At 44.5% G+C, this 5,766-nt stretch overlaps 1 long non-coding RNA gene across 1 annotated transcript; it reads left to right on the forward strand.

The window, feature by feature from the left end:
- Positions 1-3,497: 3,497 nt before the first annotated feature.
- LOC147003770 (uncharacterized) lies at positions 3,498-5,487 on the forward strand. The gene is made up of 4 exons (XR_015047485.1): positions 3,498-3,556; positions 3,903-4,086; positions 4,465-4,552; positions 5,242-5,487. It is a non-coding gene; the product is annotated as an uncharacterized LOC147003770 (long non-coding RNA).
- Positions 5,488-5,766: the final 279 nt, after the last annotated feature.

The following is a 5,766-nucleotide window of genomic DNA, read 5'->3' on the forward strand; positions in this document are numbered from 1 at the left end:
AATAAGCCAATGACTAGGAAATCAAGTTTTTTACCTTTCTCTTACTTTATAGGCTTATAGGGCAGCTAAACGATGCAACACATGATTCAGCTGCCTATTTCCCTCAGGGTAGAAATAAGCTTTACTGAGGAGAAAAAGGTAGTAAAGAATTTAGATGGTTTGGCTTAAGCAAAACCAACATACTGCAGAGATGGGGAGGGAGAAGTGGCTTAGTGTTTAGAAACATTGGCTGCCCTTTATAGAAGACCATAGCTCACACTGGGGAGCCTCATAACCTCCTGTCACTCAGCTGCAGAGGACCTGATACCCCTTTCTGGCCTTCATTCCCCCCGTCCCCCAGTGCCACACACAATCACACACACATGCACACATGCACGTGCACACACACACACACACACATGCACGTGCACACACACACACACACACACATGTACACACGCACATGTGCACACACAATGTTTCAGGCAGTTTGAGATGCTGACACAGCTAACCGGCTGTTAAAAAGGAAACATTTTATTTCAATATAGAATATTCATTCCTGGAACGTGTCTCAGGTTTAGCGACTGGCAAACACTCTGCAGCTATGTTATTTTAATCTAGAAATCTGTGAACAAGAAGAAAGACCTTGATAACATTCAAGCTAAGCTAAATAATCATGATCAGGCCTGGTGGCATATGCTTGTAGCCCTAACACTTGGCAGGTGGAGGCACGAGGCTCATGAGTTCAAGGTCAGCCTCCTACTTAGTGAGTTAACCCTGACTCACAAACGACAACAAACAAAATCGTTGTCGAGTGTGGAAGCCCTTAATACCCTTTTCCAAATTCTCAATGATTGATTTCCTAGCCACTGGGTGTAAAGCGGAAGCGAAGTGAGCGCCTCTAGACCTGCGCATGCTCAGAGCAAAGCTCATGCTTGCAGCTTTTTCCCATATGCCTCTGCGGCAATGCTTATCAACCTCGGCGCAAGAGAACAGAGGAAGGAGAGTAGACTTCCAGAGCTGAATCTTAAAGGACATCAGCTGATTAAGCATAGTTAGAGCCTTGGTGTTTTGGGGTACAGGCACAGGATGTTCACCTCCACACTGCTATCCCGAGAATATCTGCTTGAGTTTTGGGGACCTAATCTGAAGCTAAAACAGGGATTTGTGGCTTGGATACTGGCAATAATTTCAGGACCAGCCAGTTAATGAAATAGAACTGGAGATCTTACTAAAGGTATTCCGATGCGGGCTTAAGCCTGAGGGTTAGCGTAAAGCAAGTCAGAAGAAAGGAAGTAAGAAATGAAGACAGACAGACAAACTTCTCAAAGAGAGCCCTGGGCTAGGGTGGTACCTCAGCCTGGAAACTATGTGTTTTACAAGTATGAGGAGCGGAGTTCAGATTCCAAGAATCTCTGTAAAATGCCAGGTGGCTGTGGTGGCATGTCTGTAATTCCAGGGTTCCGAAGGCAGAGACAAGAGAGCAAGCTGGTTAGCTAGAGAATGGAAGCATGGAACTGCAGAGTGAGAGACTGACTCGGTCTCTATGAATACGTGAGAGCGACGGAGGAAGGGTCTGCATGCTGACCTCCGGCCTCCGTGCGCATGTACACACACCACACACATGCGTGTGCCCAATCATGTGAACATACACACACACACACACACACACACACACACGCACAAACACACACACACCCCTACACCTGTTCATCACACATAGACACATGCAAAAAGAAAACAAGACTCCAGGTTTGTTTTTATTAGTCAAATGTAGGATTTTGGTGAATTTCAATTTACCTGCTTCTCACTGGGCAGTTCTTGGGGGGCGCTTGCAGGGTTAAATGTAGTTAATCTAATCCACAGGGATAAAGAAATGGGAATGGTACAAAGTTGTGTTTGAGATTCTCAGGCCACATCTGGGGAAAAGAATGAGGCTCTACTCAAGGTCTCACACATTCAGGGTTTAATTCTCATTGCTACTTTAACATAAAACGTCGGGAATATTTACAGTAAATGATATTAATTGAGATGGAATTCTTGCTTCTTGCCTGGAGAGGCTTCAATCTGACTAAGAGGAGGGGAAGCTCTGTTTGCTTCTCGTGATCCCATAATTTCCACGTCTGTCTATACTGACTCAAAATATAGTGGAAGATAGTGGGGGAAAAAAGCCTTGACTGTTTTCAGTTGCTGAGCTGTAGCATTTTGTGGCACCACAGTATGACTTAGGTCACACTGACAGAATGCCACGTGATCAAAAGTATGCTATATGTTTAAAAATGGAAAATGGGGCTAGGAACATAGCTCAGTTGGTAGGGTAGTTCTCTGACACACAGAAAACCTTGGGTCTGATCTCCAGCACCATATGTAACCAGATGAGATGTCACAAACCTGTAATCTCAGTGCTCAGGAGATACAGGTAAGGGGAGCAGTTCAAAGTTACTGTTGGCTACTTGGTAAGGTTGACACCAACCTGCACTACATGGAGGCCCTGTCTTAAAACAAACAGACAAAAAGTAGAAAGCACAGTGTTCTCAGTTTAGTAGAAAGGCAACAATTATGGGACATTTGGGAGAGTTCACAAGAATCCCCATGTGTTACTGGGACAGGGGTTGGGATAGGGATTTGGGTTCCGCATTGAAGTTCTCAGTTTTCTTAGTAAAAGAATTTACAAGTGGACTCAAAAGGAACCTCAAGGGCAATTTTCTTAGGGTTTAAAAGGAAAAACCCAGGACAGGCCAACTGTAAGTCTCAGCAGCTGCCCAGAGGTGGAAGGAGAAAAGAAAGAGAGAACTCCACACTGACTGTGTTGAGCTTGCATGGACGGCACAGTAGGGGAGCAAGCTTTAGAGAAAGAAGGAAGCCCAAAGAGTCAGGGAAAGCATGCTTAGGGAAGAGACAGAGGAAAAGGTATAATTTTTTTTTCAGTAATTCAGAGAAGTGGGAAGACCTACAAAGTTACATGGCTACTGCTCTGTAAAATCAACCATGCTAGGGGCAGGGATACTGGGAGGGAAGAGTACCCCACCTTACCAAAGGGATTCAAGGGTCAGGGAAGAGTTGTTTCAGGTAAGCTGCTATGTTAGGTCTCTGCTTAGGCCAGACCTTTTGTTCCCTTGACCAGAAGGAAAGAGATTTTGCCTAAGGAGCCTCTGCAGCTATTGTGACATAAACAGCTTAGACGGAGGCTTTAGTTAGTGGCTAGACTGGTCGGAGCAGAGGAGTCAAGGATCTAGAGCTTGGGCAGAGCCACCAAGCTGGCACAGATAGTCAGGGCAGGTGCCAGCAGGCAAGCCATGTGGGGAAGGTGGACTTATGGCTGCCCATGTGACCTGGTAGTTGGGTCCAGCCCCAAAAGTGGGGGCTTGGCCACTAAAAACACCAAAAAAAAACTCCTTAAATAGGATGGTGTTTGATCATTGTCCAAGCCAAATTAGATAAATGATTAACCCAGGGGAACAGAGCTTATTAAACATTCTCATAACAGAAATACCTTAAGATTTGTTACTTGGGGTGGAGGTGAATTGACGGATGAAAAAACACATGGCTGAAAATTAGAAGAGCAGAAAGGAGCCGGGTGAGTCATTACCATGACAGAGTTCGTGAGTGACTCCAGAGACCTGAGCAGGGCTTATAGTACACAGGAGCAAAGGGAGTTTGTCTTGGTCTGCCACTCAAAGATACAAAGAATTTGCTTTACATATGGTTAATTTGTATTTATCTATTTATTTACTTATCTATCTTTTGAGCCTTGGGGTACTTTGTTGAGTGTGCTCTTCTACAGCGTGTATGGAACTGGGCTTACAACCAAACAAGACCATTTGTGGAATTCCTGTCAAGGCTCAGGTGCAAGATTTCTAGGCAATGCAATCGACTACTACACACTTGATAACTTAGATGAAAGGCATTTCTTTTTATCACAGTTCTGGAGGATTGCTGTCCAGGTGTCTGCAGTGATTGCTTCTGTCTGAGGACTGTGAGAACTGATCTGTTCCCCGCCTCCTCTCCAGATCTGCAGGGCTTCTGGCAAGCTTTGGTCATCTTGGTTTGTATGTGTTTCGGTGATACCTCCACATCTATATGTACACGACCACAGTCTTACCATGGGTAAGCGTGTCTCCTGACCTTTCTAATCATAACCTAGAATGACCTCAGCTGGAGTACAGATATTTTCAATCTTTCTATTTGAAAATAAGATCACGTGTTAAGAGGCAGGAGATTAGAGCTCCACCTAGGAACTTGGCCAACATCAGCGCACTCCTGGGGTAGTTTTCTTCTGTATGCCTTCCCAGGTTTCTTATACAGAATCAGTACATGTTTATTTTCCCATGGACCTTGGAGGTCAGACATTACACGTTCAGTATGACCATTTCCTGGTAGAATACCTGTCACAAGTAGAGTACTTCTATCTGCCTTGAACTATTGACGATGAAAGTCTTCTGATTTCTCTCTCACTTTCTGACACTTTTGGTTTTCTCATTCTAGTTCATTCTGAAAAAAAAATGTATCCATCCTGCCTTTAATTTTGAGAAAAAGTCTCATGTATCTTCAGCCAGCCTCTTAGGATATCGAGGTGAGTAAGACCCTGAACTCCTGACCTTCCCACCTCTACCTTCCGAGTGCTGGGACAACTCGTGTGTACCATCATCGAGCCTGACTCTAGTATACTGTTTCTCAACTTGTGGGTTGTAACTCCCTTGTGGTCCAGTATCAGAAGCCATGCACACCATATATTTATGTCACAATTCATAACACCAACACAAGTATAGCTATGAACTAGCAACAAAATCATTTGGTGGTGTTGGTGGTATCACCAGAACATTTGGAAGATTGAGAACCACTGGCCTAGTAGATCTAGGAGGCTACCACCTTTTCTGGGCAAATATTGAAGAAAAGACCCTAAAGGGTCATAGGTGAATGCATGGGCAAGGGGAAGGGGAGGCCTGAGGCTGGTGAGCCTAGAAGACTCTGGAACACTATGCCTAGTGACATGCGTCTATTTCTTAAAGATGTTATGCACATGTGTGTATATGTATACATATACGTGCTATATATTATATGTATTATAAACACAGATGTCTGCTGACTAAAGAGGCCATTGAGGAAGAGTTCCCCATCTTGCAATCATGCATATGTGTGTATGTGTATACATATATGTGCTATATAATATATGTATTATAAATGCAGATGTCTGCTGACTAAAGGGGCCATTGAGGAAGAGTTCCCTCTTTTGCAATCTGCTCCTCTTTTCCCGTCACTTAGAAATTTTCTCAACCAGAGTGATCAGCATGTCAGTCAGCTGCGATGCTGTGATGATTGCGAGAACCCAGAATACACGGTGTGAGGAGAGGCTCTTCGCCACGTTTATAAATACAGGAGGAAAGTTTCAAATGCTCTGGCAGTCGCCACAGAGACAGGTGGCTGCTTTATTGCTACATCCAAATAAATCCAAATAAATCACACCTGTGAGTTCCACCTGAAAGCAACACAACTTAAAAACAATTGGACGGGAGGACTTGCTATTACACACGAATTAAATATCCATCTCTCAGTCAGTTTACTAACACTACACGGTTGGCCAGAGACTGGCTCAGTGAGAGTGAATCCCAGGGGTGATTTGGTGTCATCAAAACCCACTCAGTCTCATCCCATCAGTTCTGGGCAGACTCCCACAAGCCTGCAGCTGAGGACACTGGAAGACAATAAGCAGCTATTAACCGCTCATATGCTTATTGGTCAGCTGGAGCTCCCGCCTCGGGTCACGGGGTCTTCCAAACAACACACAGA

This window comes from Mus caroli, unplaced genomic scaffold (genome assembly GCF_978045245.1).
Source record: "Mus caroli unplaced genomic scaffold, Mus_caroli_1 scaffold_7, whole genome shotgun sequence".
Lineage (NCBI taxonomy): Eukaryota > Metazoa > Chordata > Mammalia > Rodentia > Muridae > Mus > Mus caroli.